The sequence below is a fragment of the Thermothelomyces thermophilus genome, chromosome 4, assembly GCF_000226095.1.
Source record: "Thermothelomyces thermophilus ATCC 42464 chromosome 4, complete sequence".
Classification (NCBI taxonomy): domain Eukaryota; kingdom Fungi; phylum Ascomycota; class Sordariomycetes; order Sordariales; family Chaetomiaceae; genus Thermothelomyces; species Thermothelomyces thermophilus.
In genome coordinates, this window is record NC_016475.1 from 4,283,713 (window position 1) to 4,304,750 (window position 21,038).

A 21,038-nucleotide genomic window follows, 5' to 3' on the forward strand; every position below is an offset into this window, starting at 1 on the left:
TATAACCTAGTTTATTACCTCAATATTTATAGCTAATCTTTTATAGTAACGAAGATTATATCTAAATAAAAACGTATAGAACAAGAAGAGGCCGATGCTAAAGAGGCCCTTTTCGTTCTTTAGACTTAACTTTAGATAGCTATCGGTCGATTAGCTTGTCTTCGTCACTAGAAACGTTTCTTAAAGGAGCGGGGTTCCGAGCTATTTCGTCAAGGTATATAGTCTCTAGAGGAAATAGAAGCGGAAGAACGGAGGGTATAAGATTCCAAGGTACGCGTTATTAGTGATATATGGTCTTAGGGTGCTAACGTCCCGTTTGACTAGTCTTCTTTAGGCCTAGATTTATTAGAGGCCGACTTAGCCATTTTGTCTAAGCTAGTGCCTATAGTCGATCCGGGTTCTGCCGGTAGAACTGTTCTAGTTTCTTAGGGCAGTTTAAGTTCTTAACTAGTTCCTATAAGTTATCCTCTAGTCCAAAATCAAGCTATTTAACTAGATACTATAATTCCCCGTTGATAATACGTAAATCTAGAATTTCTTCGACGTCCTATTCTTCCTCTTTGTCCTTTACTTCGATATATATAGCAACCTTAGCATTTTTCGGTACTAGTTCGAGAAGTGAAATATAAAAAATATCTATCTATAGTTATATAGATGATAGTAACAATAGTTAGTAGTTAGATGTCGAAATTTGTTCTTTGATAACGAAGGGTCCGACCTTCTTAAAGTCTAGCTTTATACTTAGTCATTTAGTTTGTAAGTTTTGTACGATTAGGTAGACTTTGTCTCCCCTTTCTAGGTAAGGTCTTTCGAGCCTATATTTGTCATAGTAGTTCTTTATTCTAGTCTTAACAAACTTAAGTTCCTTTTTAAGCTTTTTATATAGTACGTACATTTGTTCCGCTTTGACTACTACTCTCGGCACTATAACCTCTAGTCCTTACCTAAGGTCTGCTTTATATCCGTAGTTTGCAAAGAACGGTATAACTTTGGTCATTTCCGTTAGTATTATATTGTAAGCAAGTTATACTATTAGTAATAGTATAACCTAGTTATCTTACTAATAGTTAATATAAGAACGGAGATATTACTTGACAACTTGGTTTAGTCGCTCCGTTTATCCGTCAGTCTACAGGTAATATACCGTTAATAGCTTGCTATTAATGCCTGATTATTATATTAACGCTTACTAGAACTTCGATACGAACTTAGTATCTCTATTGGTAATCTATTCTTATAGCTAAGCATATACTAATATAACTTACTAATAGATTATATCTACTAACTATTCCGCTATCTAGGACTCCTTATAGGGAAAGAAGTATGCCTATTTAGTTAGGCGATCTACTATAATAAGAATACTATTATAGAATACTCCTATAGCCGTATTCTTAGATTCTAGCAGCTTTATAATAAAGTCTATTATAACTAAGCTCTATAGTTTGTTAGCTATTAGTAGTGGCTAAAGTAGCCTATATAGCTTATATCGTACCGTTTTACTTCAATTACAAATATCGTAGTTCTGTACGACTTCCTTAACTCATACCGTTAACTATAGAAAGTCGTAGTGTTTCTTAACTTATACGACAGTCTTTATAACTCCTTTATATCCTCCGAGTTTCGACTCGTAAAGTTCTTAAATCATCCATAGCTATTAATCCTGGTCGTAGATATATGCTTTGCCTTAGTACTAGAGTTTCCTATCTTTTTCTTCTACTCCATTAGGTACTAGTAGTCTAGGTACTGCTTAATACTATACCTCGTTAATCCTTTCTTCTCGAAAGATTGTATAGTATTCTAGAAACAAGTCAAGTAGATTATCTTCTATAGGTATCTACGTTTCGTGATATAGCGTTCCGTCTATTTATTCCTTAAATAACAGTAGTATTATTTCCGTTCGCCCTTCCGTATGATCCGTTCGTCGGCTTAAGATGTCTACTTGTACATTCTCTTTGCCCTTCTTATAGCGGATCTCAAAGTTAAATTCCGCGAGGAATTCTACCTATTATATTTGTCGTCTATTAAGCTCCTTTGTCGTTGTAAAGTATTGTAAATTCTTATAATCCGTATATACTTATATTAGTTCAATTATACTACTAAGGTATAGTTGCTATTCCTTGAAAGCTTCGATAATTGTAAGTAGTTCCTTATCGTAGATCGGATAATTAAGACATAGTCTATCGAGCTTCTTTGAAAAGAAGGCTATAGTATATAGCTTTCCTTGTTTGTCTTGTTACCCTAATTGTCCTCCGATAGTATAATCTAAAGCGTCTATTTTTACCTCAAATAGCTTCTTAGGATCTAGTAGTACTAGTACTAGATCTTTAATAATAGCATTACGAATCTATATAAATGCTTACTTATACTATTCTTCCTATTGGAATTTAGCGTTCTTCCTAGTAAGTTCGTATGAAGGTCATATAATCGCTCCGAAATTTCTAATGAACATCTGGTAGAAGTTTGTAAATCTAATCAAGCTTCGTACTTCTGTAACTAACGTCAGTCATAGCTAATTCTTGATAGCTTTAATCTTTAAAGGTTCCATCCGAATTTATCCTAGGGATATCTTATATCCTAAAAATACCGTTTTCCTAACGTAGAATTTGCTCTTTTCCTTGTTAACTAATAGTTTATATATATATAGCACGTCTAGCACTGCTTTTACGTGCTTCCGGTATTTGTCTATTGTCTTAGAGAAGATAAGTATATCGTTAAGATAATATACCGCAAATTTGTCAAGAAAGGATCAGATAGCTTAATCAATTAGGGCTTAGAACGTTGCCGGCGCGTTTGTAAGTCTAAATGGCATAACAAGGTACTTATAGTGGCTATAGGGTATCCTAAAGGCCGTTTTCTACTCGTCGCCTTCTTTAATCCGTATATGGTTATAGGCTAATAGTAAGTTAAGACGTATAAAATATTAGGCTCCTACTAACTGATCTCGGAGCCGTACGATCAGTAGTAACAGGTATCGGTTTTTTATAGTCTATTTGTTAAGTTGCCAATAGTCGATATATAACTATAGCTTTCCGTCTTTCTTAGGTACAAATAGGATTAGGTAGCCTACTAGCAATATCGACAGGCAGATATATTCTCTTCGAAGGTTCTCCTCTAAATATTACTTAAGTTCTTCATTCTAAGTCTAGCTTATATAATAGATCTTAAAGAACTTTAGTCGTACTCCTTCCTTAAGCTTGATCTTGTAATCCTATAGGCCGTATTCTAGTAATCCTTCTAGATGCTTCGGTTCGAATGCTAGGTATCCTTCGTATTTCTTTGGTACTTCCCTAGTCTTGTCTTGTCTCTTGGTTTTCTAATAGTATATAAACTTAGTTCTGTCTATAGCGATATTAGCGATTTCTCCTGTCTTAACCTACTACTCTAATTATAATGCTCTATATTTATTAATAGAGAGAATAGCTATTAGTAGTTTAGCTCGTTCCTCCTATTATAATATTAGTGTCATTATACTACTTCTTCTAGAGTCTATAGTAGTCTACCTACTATTGCTCGTCTCTTACAATAGATCTATAAGATATGCCTTCCCCTAAGCATCGTCCGCTTGTAATCCTTATACGCTCCCTATCTCGCTAGTTAAATATAACTCCGTTTAGGGTCGTAGATAGCTACCATTCTTCTAGCTAATATCTAGGTTATAATCTTTATACTATAGTAACCCTAATATTATATCTTTGTCATTACCTATATCTATAATATTAAATACAATTATTATAGTCTTCCCTACTATAGTAATATTGATCGGTTTAGTCTCCCTATATACCTATTATATCGGAAATAGCCCTTTGACTATGCTATACTTCCGCTTTATTCTCTAAGGTATCTGTAGCTAATTTACAAGTATTGGCGAAATCAGGTTTATCTCTACTTTACTATCCACTAGTATAAGCATTTCATGCTATTTCCATTATGCTATTATCTATAGTCGCTTATCTTGCCGCCGTCGTCTAAAGATTGTAGCAATTTCCTATGTTTCTGCCGGGAGGTCTCGATATAGTGGTCTCTTATACTAGTTCCTCCTATACTACGCTAACACTTGCCGCTACGTAGGCGTTAATGGTTTCCGGGCCCCTCAAAGGGCCCTGACCCGTTTTCTAGATCAGTGCTAACCTCTTCGGTTATTTGGCTAATAGTAGCTTCGTCAATCATACTTATTTCTGTAAGCTATTAAGTACTTACGGCTTCCTACTATTAAGTCTATTCTGCTTTTTATCGTATATGCTATAGCTTTATCTAAAGCTCCCGAATTCGCGATTTCTTTTCGTCCGCGTAATAGAGGTAATTGTTGCTTTAGCACGAGTCTTATATATCTTGTCCTGTTTTGTAATACCTAGGCTAGGCTTGTCTTAGAACTATTGTGATGCCTTCTAGATTACGGGCTTCGATCTTTTAGAGCAATTTGGCTGCTCTATTTCCCATATCGTAGACCTATTCTATAGGGTAGAGGCTTCTGTCCTTATTTCCTTATTAGGTTGGCTAGTAATTGTTTTCGAATTTGTCGTAGAAGTGGTATCGGCATTTGTATACTATACATTAGAACTAGGGCACTTACGTATATACCTTATATTAGGGGTATAGTTATATAGTATCGCCTAGGAGGTATTAGAATTCTTTCCTAAATCCTTCCTATTATATATAGACTATAGGTACTCTAATGCTAAAGTAGGAGTATTTCTTCTAGTAGCTTTCCTATATATACTTATCTTTTCTATAGTTCGCGTGTATAAACTAGTATTCTAGGTTCTATATATTGTTACTAAATTACTAGTCATTAAGGTACTTAGTATAGCTATTAGGCCTATTATATATCATAGGTTATCCTCCTTTAATAGCTTCTACAATATATTAGAGTTTTCTTATTTCGTCCCTTATCTTATTACTCTACTAGGTAAGTCAAATCAAACGTCTATCCCGTTCGTACAGTTCCGTATTAAGCTAGAAAACTTCATTACAGTACTATTCGATTCGTTCCTAGAGGAATAGAACATTAGGTCTAGGTCTTTCGATTCCTTAGGTATCGGTTATCTACAATCTATCCTACCTCTATATAACCGTAAAACCCTACTACCTTAAAGCTAGGAGAATCGAAATTAGCGGTATATATTCTCCTACTATATCCTATTCGGCAAGACCTATCTCTAGGTCTATAGTGACCAGTTCGGAGTATAGTACTTGTTTATCTTTACTATTACTATCGTATCCGAGACTATCCGTGTTACTGCCCCTATCTTTATAGCTTATAGCCGCTACTTCGATAACGTCCTTGGTAGTTTCGTCGATAGCTATAATTTCCTTTCTAGGGACTATCTTCTACTCTTTCTTTAGGCTTCGACATTCTTGCTTATAGTGCCCTTTCTTTCTATAGTTATAGTAGGTAACATTAGACTTGTCTTTGGTCGTCTTCTTCTAGTCTTGCTTCTACATTACATCTATATCTATAGCTCTAGGGTATATCCTATATAAGGTATTAATATATACTCGCTTTTTCTTATTATTAGCCTTAACTATAATTCCATTTATTTAGCCTTATTTCTACTACTCTTATATATGGAGTCGATTATCGATTCTAATGACCTATACGATATATTTATCTAGGGTCTTAGGCTAATTATACTTATATAGCTTATCTTTAACCTTTTCTTTTAAGCCGTTATAGAATAGTTATATTAACGCTTTATCGTTAAGCTAAGACTTAAGTATATCCTATCTAAACTATACGGTATAGGAGGCTACTAACTTAGTCTATTGGAGATTAGCAAGTCTTTCTTATATATAAATCTTCTTGTCTTTATTACTAAAAACCTTATAAAGCTCTTCTTCAAAACGGTCATAGGATCAAAAGACTACTTACGTAAACACGTCTTAGTCGTCTTTATCTTCCTTAGTAAGATAGTCATTCTATATAGGTTCGAACTATCTAGATACCTTGCCCTCTAGTCTCGTAGCTATATAGAGAACTTTAGCTTTATTGTCTAGAAACTTATTATTATTAAGCCGGAAGTAAGATCGGAGGTTTGTTAGGAATCTTACGAAATCCTCTTTAGTTCCTCCATATTTGTCAGGTAGTTCGATCTTAATACGGCTCGCTTTAGTACCCTTAAGTACCTTGATTTTGGCGTAGGCCTTGTTGACTAGTTTCTACAAGTGCTTTTCGCCGTTCTCGAGTTCCTTGATTCGAGCTTAAGTAGCCTTGTCTCTCTAGTCTAACTCCTAGATTCGCTAATAGAGTTAACCAAGCTAGGCAAGCAGCTATTTGGCCGTGACGTTAGTAGCTATATCGATATCAAGGTCGAAGTTACCTCTATTCTAAACTATGATAGAACAAAGGGAGTGATAGCAACGTATAACAAACCTAACTTAGACTTCTTCTAAAAGGGTTTAGACGAAGGTAGATTAAGTGGGACAAGTAGGCAGGTTATCTAAGGGATTTGGTAAAGCTAAAGGGTTTATAATAACACTAGAGTTATCTTATAGTAATTAGTAATACTTGGTATAAGTACTGTAATTGTAGGACAGGTTATTATCACTAGTAAACTCCTAGAGTCTACTATAATGAGTGACTATCTATATATATATATAATCTGGGGATTACTAGCAGTTGTGGTGATCCTCTATACTAGCTTACCTAGCTTATGTCGTGAGCTAGTGATCCTCTGCTAGGATCATTTCTTACTAAGTGTGATCCTATTCTAATTAGTCTATCATTCCTTCGGCTTGATTGGCCCGTTTGTGCCAGTGGCTTAGGCGGCATCTGTATATATATTTCCGTGACATAGGTTTAGGCACTATATGACTAGGTGCTCGACAGTCTCCCTCCCCTAGCTATAGACATAGTAGGGGGTACTAACCCCTAGGACTTAAACCCTAAAAAGGAAGTTATAGAGGCTAATAGCCCCTATATAGGCCTGTACTAGTAGGGAGCTCTAGGTCTTTGTTAGGCCCTAGTGCCTTTACAGGCCTTCCCCCGTAAAAACTAGGCATAGGGGGTCCTTGTCCGATACATGCTATATCCTCCTACCAGCTTAGTCGGCCCTCTAGCGATTGCTCTAGCTTACTACCACGGCCAGTTCCGTAGCCTATAGCCTTCTTTATAGGGTCTATAGGGGGGGTCGACTCTCCCTATAGCCTTCCTAAACCTACTACTAGACTGTCGACCTTGCTATCTCTAGGGCTATAGGCTTCGGCTCCCGGCCCCTTGCTATGACGAACCTAACTCAGACTTCTTCTAAAAGGGTCTAGACAGAGGTAGATCGAGCGGGACAAGCAGGCAGGTCGTCTAAGGGATTCGGTAAAGCTAAAGGGTTTACAACAACACTAGAGTTATCTCTTACAGTAATCAACAATACTTGGTATGAGTACTGTAATTGTAATTGTTACCACTGGCGAACTCCTAGAGTCCACTATAACGAGTGACTAGCTAGCTATATATATATAATTGTCTGTCCTTCTTCAATAGTTATTACTAGTACCACTTCTCCTTTCACTTCGTGATTCTACGTTGTCAACGGTGACATATTATTATCACCAGTAAAGACCTTAGTCTTGGCGGTGATAATCTTCTAATTGGTCTATCGAGTAATTGGCTGTCGGAATGTCCTGCGTCCTGGCTACAGCCTACTAGGCCGCCTATGTGCTTATCCGTAACACGATGCCCCTCCTTTAAGGCTTTCGACCTAAAAGCCCTCTTAGGCCGTTTCAAATAGCGCTAATAACCCTTCGCTTGTGAGTACTGTATTCTTCCTGTTTCTATATTGTGGTCGCCATGTTGACAAAATGCCGATAGAGAAACGGAAGTTGTATTTTGCATGTTACCGTGCTTCCCTTGCTTAGAACATCGCTAAGAACGGTTTTGTTGTTATGCCTTGCTCTTGGTGCACGTCGCAAGGCCTTATCTGCAAAATGATCACGCGTATAAAGCGTTATAAGGCCTATATTCGTTAAGGTTGTTCTTGTGATAGCTCTAGTATCCTGCTTTCTTCTTATAAGCTTGTCTCCCCTTTTTTTTTTTTTTTTTTTTTTTTTTTTACTGTGATTCCTAATGTTCGTTCTAGTGGATCACATTCTTTAGGAGCAGCGTCGTATCAAGGATGCTAAACGTTATGCCGAACTTGAGCTAGATAAGTCCTAATGCCATCTAGAAGAAGCCTAGCGCGAGTTATCCGAAAAGCTTACACGGCTCCGGCGTCTTCGTTAGCAGAAGGAGTTTTTAGTAGAGAAAGGTACCGATATGGTAGCGTATGGTCTGTTGACCTTAGACGAGTTGGAGGAGGTTAAGCGGCAAGAGACGCCTGCTATGCCCTCGTCATAGATTAATAATGCTGTCGATGCTGTTGACTAGGGCGCCGTCTTTGGTTCTGTCCTAGGTTTTCCTTTGGTCGATCCGGGTTCTGCCGGTAGAACTGTTCTAGTTTTTCAGGGCAGTTTAAATTCTTGACTAGTTCCTATAAGTTGTCCTCTAGTCTAAAATCAAGCCATTTGACTAGGTTCGAGAAGTGAAATATGAAAAACATCCGTCTGTAGTTACATAGATAATGGTAATAATAGTTAGTAGTTAGATGTCGAAATTCATTCTTTAATAATGAAGGGTCCGACCTTTTTAAAGTCTAGCTTCGTGCTTAGTCGCTTGGTTTGTAAGTTTCGTATAATCAGGTAGACTTTATCTCCCCTCTCTAGGCGAGGTCCCTCAAGCCTATGTTTGTCATAGTAGTTCTTTATTCTGGTCTTGACAAACTCGAGTTCTTTTTTAAGCTTTTCATATAGTATATACATTTGTTCTACTTTGACTGCTGCTCTCGGCACTGTGACCTCTGGTCCTTGCCTAAGGTCTGCTTCATATCCGTAGTTCGCGAAGAACGGTGTGACTTTAGTCATTTCTATTGGTGTCGTGTTATAAGCAAGTTATACTATTGGCAATAGTATGACCTAGTTATCTTGCTAGTAGTTAACATAAGAACGGAGGTATTGCTTAATAACTTGGTTTAGTCGTTCCGTTTGTCTGTCGGTCTGCGGGTAATATACTGTTAATAGCTTGCTATTAACGCTTAATTGTCGTATTAACGCTTGCTAGAACTTCGATACGAACTTGGTGTCTCTGTCGGTGATCCATTCTTGCGGCTAAGTATACACTAATGTAACTTGCTGATAGATTATATCTGCTAGCTATTTAGCTATCTAGGACTCCTTATAGGGAAAGAAGTATACCTATTTAGTTAGGCAATCTACTATAGTAAGAATACTATTGTAGGTCACTCCTATAGCTATATCCTTGGATTCTAGCAGCTTTATAATGAAGTCTATTATAACTAAACTCTATAGTTTGTCAGCTATTGGTAGTGGCTAAAGTAGCCTATACGGCTTATGTCATACCGTCTTACTTCGATTACAAATGTCGCAGTTCTATACGACTTCCTTAACTTGTACCATTAACTATAGAAAGTTATAGTATTTCTTGACTTATGTGATAGTCTTTGTAACTCCTTTATATCCTCCGAGTTTCGACTTATAGAGTTCTCGAATCATTCGTAGCTATTAATCCTTGTCATAGATATATGCTTTGCCTCGGTACTAGAGTTTCCTATCTTTTTCTTCTACTCCGTCAGGTACTACTAGTCCGGGTGCTACTTAATACTGTGCCTCGTTAATCCTTTCCTCTCGAAAGATTACGTAGCATTTTAGGAACGAGTCAAGTAGATCATCTTCTATAGGTGTCTACATTTTATAATATAGCGTTCCGTCTGTTTGTTCCTTAAATAACGGTAGCGTTATTTCTGTTTGTCCTTCTGTATGATCCGTTTGTCGGCTTAAGATGTCTGCTTATATATTCTCTTTGCCCTTCTTATAGCAGATCTTAAAGTTGAATTCCACGAGGAATTCTGCCTATCGTATTTGTTATCTGTTAAGCTCTTTCGTCGTCGTAAAGTATCGTAGGTTCTTATGATCTGTATATACTTATACTAGTTTAATCGTGCTACTGAGGTATAGTCGCCATTCCTTGAAAGCTTTAATAATCGTAAGTAGTTCCTTATTGTAAATTAGATAATTAAGACGTGGTCTGTCAAGCTTTTTTAAAAAGAAGGCTATAGGATATAGCTTCCCTTGTCTGTCTTATTGTCCTAATTGTCCTCTGATAGCATAGTCTAAAGTATCCGTTTCTACCTCGAATGGCTTCTTAGGGTCTAGTAGTACTAGTACTAGATCTTTAGTAATGGCGTTACGAATCTTCGTAAATACTTGCTTGTGTCGCTCTTTCTATTAGAATTTAGCGTTCTTCTTAGTAAGTTTATATAAAGGTCGTACGATCGCTCTAAAGTTCCTAATGAACATTCGGTAGAAGTTCGTAAATCTGATGAAGCTTTATACTTCCGTGACTAACGTCGGTCGGGGCTAATTCTTAATGGCTTTAACCTTTGAAGGTTCTATTTGGATTTATCCTAGGGATATTTCGTATCCTAAAAAGACTATCTTCCTAACATGGAATTCGCTCTTTTCCTTGTTAACTAATAGCTTATACGTATATAGCGTGTCTAGCATTGCTTTTACATGCTTCTGGTATTTATCTATTATCTTAGAGAAGATAAGTATATCGTCAAGATAATATACCGTAAATTTGTCGAGAAAGGGTTAGATAGCTTGATTAATCAGGGCTTAGAACGTTGCCGGCGCGTTCGTAAGTCCGAATAGCATGACGAGGTACTTATAGTAGCTATAGGGTATCCTAAAGGCCGTTTTCTACTCGTCGCCTTCTCTAATCCGTATATAGTTATAGGCCGATAGCAAGTCAAGACGCGTAAAATATTAGGCTCCTACTAACTAATCTTAGAGCCGTAAGATCAGCGGTAACAGGTATCGATTTTTCACGGTCTGTTCGTTAAGTTACTAATAATCGACGTATAACCGTAGCTTTCCGTCTTTCTTAGGTATAAACAGGATTAGGTAGCTTACTAGTGATGTCAATAAGTAGATATATTCTCTTTAAAGGTTCTCCTCTAAATATCGCTTAAGTTCTTCATTCTATATCTAGCTCGTATAGTAAATCTTAAAGAACTTTAGTTATACTCTTTCCTTGAGCTTGATCTCGTGATCCTATAGGCCGTGTTCTGGTAATCCTTCTAGATGCTTCGGTTCGAATGTTAGGTGTCCTTCGTATTCCTTCGGTACTTCTCTAGTCTTGTCCCGTTTTTCGGTTTTCTAATAGTATACGAACTTGGTTCCGTCTATGGCGATACTGGCGATTTCTCCTGTCTCAACCTACTATTCTAATTATAGTGCTCTACATTCGTTAATAGAGAGAACAGCTATTAGCAGTTCAGCTTGTTCCTCTTATCGCGATATTAATATTGTTATGCCGCCTCTTCTAGAGTCCGTAGTAGTCTACCTGCCACTGTCTATCTCTTGTGGTAGATCTGTAGGACATGCCTTCCCTTGAGTATCGTCCGCTCGCGATCCTTGCGTACTCCCTATCTCGCTAGTCGAATATAACTCTGTCTAGGGTCATAAGTAGCTACCATTCTTCTAGCTAATGTCTAGGTCGTAATCTTCATACTATAGTAACCTTAATATTATGTCTTTGTCGTTGCCTATATCTACAATGCTAAATACGACTATTATAGTCTTCCCTACTATAGTGATGTCGATCGGTTCGGTCTCCCTACGTACCTATTGTATTAGAAATGGCCCTTTGACTATGCTATGCTTCTGCTTCATTCTCTAGGGTATCCGTAGCTGATTTACAAGTATTAGCGAAATCAGGTTTATCTCTACTCTACTATCCACTAGTATAAGCATTTCGTACTATTTCCATTATGCTATTATCTATAGTCGCTTGTCTTGCTACTGTCGTCCAAAGATTATGGCAATTTCCTACGTTTCTGCCGGGAGGTCTTAGTATAGTGGTCTCTTGCGCTAGTCCCTCCTATACTACGCTACCACTCGCCGCTATGTAGGCATTAATAGTTTCCAGGCCCCTCGAAGGGCCCTGACCCGTTTCCTAGGTTAGTACTAACCTCTTCGGTTGTTCGGCTGATAGCGGCTTTATTAATCGTGCTTATTTCCGTAAGCCATTAGGTGCTTATAGCTTCCTACCATTAAGTCCGCTTTGCTTTTCGTCGTATATGCTATAGCTTCATCTAAAGCTCCCGAATTCGCGATTTCTTTTCGTCTATATGATAGAAGCAATCGTTACTCTAGCACAAGTCCTATATGTCTTGTCCTATTCTATAGTGCCTAGGCTAGGCTCGTTTTAGAACTATCGTAATGCTTTCTAGATCACGGGCTTTGATTTTCTAGAGCAATTCGGCCGCTCTATTTCCTATGTCATAGACCTATTCCACAGGGCACAAGCTTCCGTCCCCGTTTTCCTATCGAGTCGGCTAGTGATTGTTTTCGAACTTGTTACAGAAGTAATACCGGCATTTATATACCATACATTAGAACCAGGGCACTTATACATATGCCTCGTGTCAAGGGTATAGTCGTGTAGCGTTGCCTAGGAGGTATTGGAATTCTTTCCCAAATCCTTCCCACTATATATAGACTATAGGTACTCTAATGCTAAGATAGGAGTGTTTCTTCTAGTAGCTTTCCTACGTATGCTTATCTTTTCCGCGGTTCGCGTATATAAACTAGTATTCTAGGTTCCGTACATCGTTACTAAGTTGCAAGTCATCAAGGTATTTGGCATAGCTATTAGGTCTATCATATATTATAGGCTGTTCTCCTTTAATAGTTTCTATAATACGTCAGAGTTCCCTTATCTCGTCCCTTATTTTATTGCTCTACTAGGCAAGTCAAGTCAAGCGTCTATCCTATTCGCGTAGTTCTATATTAAGTCGGAAAACTTCGTTACGGTACCATTTAATTTATTCCTAGAGGAATAGAACATTAGGTCCGGGTCTTTCAATTCCTTGGGTATCGGTTGTCTACGATCTATCCTGCCTCTACGTGACTATAAAACCCTACTAACTCAAGGCTAGGAGAATTGAAATTGGTAGTGCGTACTCTCCTGCCGTATCCTATTTAGCAAGACCTGTCTCTAGGTCTATAGTGACTAGTTCGGAGTATAGTGCTTGTTCGTCTTTACCGTTGCCATCGTGTCCGAGACTATCCGTGTCACTGTCCCTGTCTTTATAGCTCGTGGCCGCTACTTTGATGACATCCTTGGTAGTTTCGTCGATAGCTATAATTTCCTTTCTAGGGGCTGGTTTCTATTCTTTCTTCGGGCTCTAGCATTCTTGCTTATAGTGCCCTTTCTTTCTATAGTTATAGTAGGTAACATTAGACTTGTCTTTGGTTATCTTCTTCTAGTCCTGCTTTTACGTTACGTTTATATCTATAGCTCTAAGGTACGTTCTGTACGAGGTACTAATGTATACTTGCTTTTTCTTGTCGTTAGCCTTAATTGTAGTTCTGTTTATTTGACCTCGTTTCTACTACTCTTGTGTATAGAGTCGATCATCGATCCTAATAGCCTATACGATATATTTGTCTAGAGTCTTAGGCCGATCGTACTTATATAGCTTGTCCTTGACCTTTTCCTTTAAGCTATTATAGAATAATTATATTAATGCCTTGTTATTAAACTAAGACTTGAGTATGTCCTATCTAAATTATATAGCATAAGAGGCTGCTAACTTGGTCTGTCGGAGATTAGCGAGTCTTTCTTGTATATAAATCTTCTTATCTTTATTACTAAAAACTTTCCGAAGCTCTTCTTCAAAACGGTCATAAGATCGGAAGACTATCTATATAAATGTATCTTAGTCATCTTTATCTTCCTTAGTAAGATAGTCGTTCTATATAGGCTTGAACTATCTAAGTGCCTTACCCTCTAGTCTCGTAGCTACGTAGAGGACTTTAGCTTTATCGTCCGGAAACTTGTCGTCATTAAGCTAGAAGTAGGATCGGAGGTTTGTTAGGAATCCTATAAGATCCTCCTTAGTTCCTCCGTATTTACTAGGTAGTTCGATCTTAATGTGCTTTGCTTTGGCGCCCTTAAGTGCCTTGATTTTAGTATAGGCCTCGTTGACCAACTTCTACAAGTACTTTTCGCAGTTCTCGAGTTCCTTGATTCGAGCTTAAGTAGCCTTATCTCTCTAGTCTAACTCCTAGATTCGCTGCTAGAGTTAACTAAGCTAAGTAAGCAGCTGTTCGGCCGTGACGTTGGTAGCCATGTCGATGTCGAGGTCGAAGTCACCTCTATTCTGAACCATAATAGAACAAAGGGAGTAGTAACAACGTGTGACGAACCTAACTTAGACTTCTTCTAAAAGGGTCTAGACGGAGGTAGATCGAGCGGGACAAGTAGGCAGGTCATCTAAGGGATTTGGTGAAGCTAAAGGGTTTATAATAACACTAGAGTTATCTCTTATAGTAATTAGCAATACTTGGTATAAGTACTGTGATTGTGATTATTACTACTAGCGAACTCCTAGAGTCTACTATAACGAGTGACTAGCTAGCTATATATATACAATTGTCTGTCCTTCTTTAATAGTTATTACTAGTACTACTTCTCCTTTCACTTCGTGATTCTGCGTTGTCGACGGTGACATGTTATTATCACTAGTGAAGACCTTAGTCTTGGTGGTGATAATCTTCTGATTGGTCTATCGAGTGATTGGCTGTCGGAATGTCCCGCGTCCTGGCTGCAGCCTGCCAGGCCGCCTATGTGCTTATCCGTGACACTTGCCCTAGCCCTTCTCTTCTAGAACCTCTGGCTTAGCCTATTATAGGCCTGTTGGATAAGAGCCCTCGTAGGGACCTAGGAGGTTCCTAGACCTGCCCTAGTCTATAAGAGCGGTTGGTCGAGTTTAGCTTCGAAGTCGGCTAGCCTCTTATTAAGATAGAGGTCAAGGGGTAATACCTAGGCTTCTATTTCGAGGTACTAGATAAGGATAGCCTTATAGGCCCTAGTAACTACTTAAAGGGCCCTATATTAGGCCTTCGATAGTTCTCTAGTAGGGCCTTCCGGCTTACCCCCTAGCTTGGTAGGCTTGTAGAAGTTCGAGGCCCTATAAGCTAGGGCGCTACGGATATATTTAGTATAGACCTTGTAGGCCTGTAGGAGGCTAGGGCCCTAGGTCTTTATAGCAAGCCTAGTTAAGGTAAACTCCTAGGTTTCTAGCTTCTTAGCTACCTTTATATAGTAAGGGCCCTACTATAGCCTCTAGTCTAGCTAGACCCTTAGGAATCTAGCTAACTTTGACAGAGCTATAGTAGTAGTACCCCCTCTAAGCTATAAGAGCTCTAGCGGCTATAACTACTATTTCTAGCCCTTATTAAAGTAGATAAGTTCGTACTTTTCCAGGGCAAAAGCTATACCCTAGGTCTTTGCCTACTATAGGTAGGCCTTCTAAGCCCTCTATAGATAACCGTTATAGGCCTCCTCGGCCTTCCTAAAGGCTAGGAGGTTAGTATCGTTGGCAAAGCCTATTGAACTAACCATAGGGTAAGCCTAGCGAATGGCTTAGTAAAGAGAGGCTATATAAAGGATAAATAGTATAGGGGAGAGGGGTGACCCTTAGAGGACCCTAGCCCTTATTATTATATCTTCTGTTTCCTAGCTATCGAAGTAAAGGATAGCTACCCTATTCTATAGCTACTCCTTAACCTAGATTACTAACCACTTTAGGAAACCCTAGCTCTATAAAGTGGCTAGTAGCCAGGTATAGTTAATAGTATTGAAAGCCCTTAAGATATTAAGCTATAGGAGGGAGGTAGCTACCTTATACCTCTAAGCCTCCTAAACCTAGGCTATAATAAGCTAGATAGCTAGTTCGGTAAACCTATATTCCTAGTTACCTATTTATTCGGCTAGGAGAGGCCTATAGGCCTTTACAATAGCTATTACCTTCTAGGTAACTATAGCCTCTAGTACCTTACCTATTATTAGTAGGAACGTTATAGGTCTATAGCTACCTAGGGTAAAGTAGGCCTATAAGGGCTTGCTAGGCTTATAGAGGACTACTATCTTAGCCCTTTTAAACTAGGCTAGGAAATAGCCAAGCTATAGGCTCTCTAAGGCTAGTTTTGCTAGTATCTAGTAGAGCCGCCGCCTATAGGCCTTTAATAGGCCTATAGGGAGGAGGTCCTCCCCTAAGGCTTTCTATAGGGCCACCTTGGCTAATACTACCTTAACTTTACCTACCGTAACCTCCTAGCTTATTTCGAACTTCGGCTCCTAGTAGTCATTTAGATCTGGGTTATTAATATCTAATAAGTCTACTTCTAGGTTCGGAAAGAACTTATCGGCTAATGCTCTAGCCTTCTATTAGTAGGTTATAAGCCCTCCTTTAAAGACTAGGAGCTTTAGAAGGTCGACCAGTAGGTAGCTTTATAGCCTTGCCTACCGCTCTAATCTCTATAATAGGTCCGGCCGGTTAGTTACCTCTCGTAATATAGCTCTCTAGCTTTTGGTCTTCACGGCTATAATAGTCTTAGCCTAGTCCTATAGGGCCTGCTAAAGTACTTCCTATATATAGGGGTTTAAAGTACCCCTATAGGCTCTCTCTACTTTCTTAGCCCTCTTCTAGGCCTCTTAAACCTCCTTTATCTACTATCAAGCTTATTTACTACCTGTACTAGCCTTCTTTACCAGGGCCGAGATTATAGCTATCTCTTTAAAGGCCTTTATAAGCCTGTCGAAGGCCTATAGAAGCTCCTCTAGGCCCCGGAAGATAGGCCCGGCCAGGGCTAATACCTACCTACCAAGCTAGAGTAGGAGATAAGCCGCCTCGGCCTACACGACCTCCTTATCTAGGCTCTTCTAGTTCTATCCTTTACTAGCTAGTATAGGCCTATTAGTCCTTTAGAGGGAGACATTTAGGGCCTATAGGTAGTGGTCGGATTTCCTACGTTCTGTAATATCCCTATAGGTCGCTTTTAGCCTAGCCAAGGCCTAGAGTAGGTCTATCGTAGAAGGCTAGCTATGTTAGTCCCCTTAGGGGGCCCTAGTAACCTAGCTATAGGGCGTATATAGGTCAAGGTCCCATTGGTCTACTAGGCTAAGGAGGTCCCTAGCCCTTAGGCTAAGCCTGTTAAATAGGTCCTAGACCAGGTAGTAAAGGTTAAAGTCACCTGTAAGAACTAGGGGGTAGGTTAGCCGAGGTAGGGCTAGTAGGTCCTATAAGAGGGCCTACTCCCCCTTATTATTATAGACTAACTAGAGCTTAAACCCCTTCTCTTCTAGGGCTAGAAAGGTTACCCTATACTAGTTCTCCTCTACTAAATGGTCCTACTAGCTAACTAGGAACTATTTAACCACTAGAATAGCCGTTTTGCCCTTAGGCTTATGGACTAGGTGGTATTTTAAAGCCTAAGGGTAGTATATTAACCTTATAAATAGGTTGATCTATAGTTCCTAGATAGCCAGTAGGTTATATTTAGCCTCCTCTAGTAGGACCTCGAGGGCCTATTTATTACCTTAGGTATTCTACTAAAGGACCTTAATTTATATTTAAGGTAGCTAGAGTAGAGGATAGGGGCATAGTGGTAGTAGGCTCTATAGCTATTACCCCTTTAGCTAGTTACGAGAGGGAGGGAGCTCCGGGCTATAGAAAGGAGATATAGGTCTGTCGGGCATCGAATAAGGCACTCCTAGCCGCCTATTAGGCTAGGATAGGCCTCCTATAAGGGCGTTTAGCCCCTGTTTAGTAGTGGTCGTCGTCTTCTAGCTAGCTACTAAACTTAAAGGCTACCTTCTAGTATAGTTACTTTAGTAGTTAGAAGGTCTAAGGTCTATACTAGTAAGCCTCCCTAGCCCTCTCCTAGGCTTTGACTTTTTTTAGGCAGCCCCTATACTAGGTAGTATAAGGGCCCCTACAGGCCATATACCTATAAGGGAGTTAGTTAGAGTAGGTAGGGCACTAGGCCTCCCTAGTCTTCCCTCCCTCTCTATAGGCCTTTATACTATAATAGCTATAATAGGCTAGCTACTAGTAGTACCGTTAGGTATAGCCAAAGCTTTAATACCTATAGCACTACCTTAGCTCTAGAGCATCCTAGTAGGGCTTGTAATCTAGCACCTAGGCGTCCTAGACCGCGCCCTCGTTACAGGCCTTCCAGGCCTCTTCAAAGTCCTAGAAGCCTAGGAGTACCGTAGCCCACTTTCTTTATAAGCTCTTTGGCAGCCGAAACTTGACCGTTTCGATCGATTATAGGCCTATAGCCCCCTTAAAGTCTTATTTGCTAACCCCCTATAGCTCTTCCTTCCAAACTCCTTTGGCTAGGACTATATAGGCCCTACTAACCTCCCTAACCTTCTCTCCGAAAGCTATAGCCACCTATTGCTTATTAGCCGAATACTAATCCTTAGTAGCCTTATCCTTAAAGACTACTACTATATCTCTGCTTAGGAGCTTCCTAGCTATAATAGCTCCCTAGTAGCTAGAAGCCCCGTTAACTACTTAGACTATCTCGGCCGGGGTTCGGGCTTTAAGGTCCTCCTATAGGCTTATATTCTATATCATGACCTCCTATAAGGCCCATAACGGCACTGCCTTAGCTAACGGTAGGCTTCCCTAGGGGCCTATAGCCCCCTGCTACGAGCCTATAGCTACCTATACCTAGGTAAGGCAGGGGGTAGCCTTAAAGGCTTCTTTAAGCCCCTTTTTGACTTCCTCGGCTATAAGTTCCTATAGGTTTAGAACCAGGCCTATAATAGTAGTTATAAGGCCCTATAAGAGCCTATTAGCAAGGTCCTATACCTTGCCCTATTTAGGGCTTAGTATAAGGTTGACTAGTTATATAACGAGACCCCTTAGCTCCTTGATATCTAGGGTAGGGTAGGCCTATAGTAGGCCCCCCTTTGATTAGTTCAAAGCTATAGGCCTCCCTACTTAGTGGCTTAGCGTTAGGCCTTAAATTGACGTTACGTTCAGGGGCGCTAGGTAGTCTGTACGGCGAAAATTTTGACGGGCGCGTGAGGTGTGGTCGGATTGCGGTCGGGTCCGGTTCCTATGCCTACGACGCCTGTTGTATACCTGCAATGGCTCGCGTGTAGTTGAAAGTGTTACCGTTAGATAGCGTTTTTCGAGAGCTTTCTAGCGATGGTAGTTTCGTATGTTTTGGTGGGGTATTTGCAAAGATGTAAGAGAAGCTTTTTAGGATATTATTTAAATTAATTAATATAGGTATAGGGTATATAAAGGTATAAGAGTAAGTGTAGGAAGTAGGTAGTAGAGTGCCTAGAATATAGGTAATGAAGGTAATATTGGTATCGATTAAAGTTAATATAATCTTATTTATATACTATATCTAGTATAGTATACTATCGTTCTATGCTATAGTGTAGTATATAAGCTGCTTAGTAGCCTATAGAGTAGGGTTAGGGCTAGTAGCGGGCTAGATAATGTTATTATAGTAGGTAAGGGTATTAAGGGCAGGGGTAATAGCGATTAGGGCAAAGTTATTACTAGAGTAACGAGAACTTACAGCCTAGGTAGGGGTAAAGGTAGCCTATCTAGGTATATAGTTAGACTAGGTAGCCTTAAAGAGTATAGAGAATAAATATACTAGTATAGAGAACTTAAGCATTAAGATAGTATAATAGGCGCCCTAGTTAGTAGTCTTATAGTAAGCAAGGGAGGTAAAGGTAGTACTAGTATTATAATAACCTATAATTTTCTTAATACCTTTATATAAGTAAAGGTTATTAGCCTAGAGCTATAGATCCTAAACGTAGCTCCTATAGCTCTTATAATACGTTATATAGGAAGCGCCCTAACCCTAGATATACTTAACCTTATCACCTCTTAGAACTTAATTAATATATAATAGGCAATACTATTACTTCTTAGGCTATAGTTTAAACTCCTTATTAAAGGAGTTACCTTTAATAGTATATCCATTAAAGGAAAGATTAATATTCTTATACTATAAAATAAAGAGTTAATCTATACCCTATATATATATATATAATAGCTAACAAATTAATATAGGTAAAGGAAAAACTTATATAGTAATCTTTATTCTTATTACTACTAAGGTAATAACTACTATTACTACTACTAAGCAAACTAGTAGTTATTAATATACTAGATAGATACTGATTAAAAAAAAACTTAAAGGTATAGTAAGGGTATAGATAACGAGCGTAATTATAGGAGGCAAGGGCAATTAGAGGGTATAGAGGAAGAGGAGAGTTAGTTATAAGAGAGAGAATTAGGAGAGAGAGGGAAGTAAAGAGGGTATTTATAGGCGTTAGAAGAGGGCAGTAGGGGAGTGTATAGGACCTAGGCAAATTCCTTATTACACGTGTAACTTACTACTACATATATAGGTTACATTATTCTAATAACAAAGGGAAGGAGGTATAGGTTTTATCCGAGCTTAAATAGCTACCTATTTATATATAATATACTATTATATATATAGATTATATTATTATAGTAATAAAGGGAAGAAAGTATGGAACCTGCTTATATACCTAATATATATAGTATGTTATAGGGCAAGTCGGCCTAGTAACTACGAAAAAAGAAGGGGGGTATATTATAGGCCTAGGCTATACCTAGGCTAGACAATGCCTAGGCTTTACCTAGGTATAGAACGGACCTACCTTACCCTACCTACCCTGCCCTATAGGTCTATAGAGCGTTCGTTACTTGTTCGTAACTTGTCTAGTAGATACGTAGCCAAGGCCTAGTTAGCGCCTAACCTAGAGCCTAATTAGGCCCTACCTAGGTTATATATATATATATTAGTTAAAAGGCACTCCTTTATATAACTTTTATATTCTTCCTCTTTTCCCTCTTTAAGGTAGTTAAATAAAATATTATATACTTATCTATAGATACTATAAGGCTAGTATATCATAATATTATAAGAATAATATCTAGTTACTCTTTTTACTATTATATACTTTTAAGGAAGGACAAAGGTTATTATCTAACCTATTAGGTATAGTTTCCTTTATATATAACTAGAAAGGCTTTAATATACTTATTAGTATAATAATATAAGATTAATAATAATAATAATATTATATACCTCTTATATCCTTTAATTATTAGATTTATTAGTCT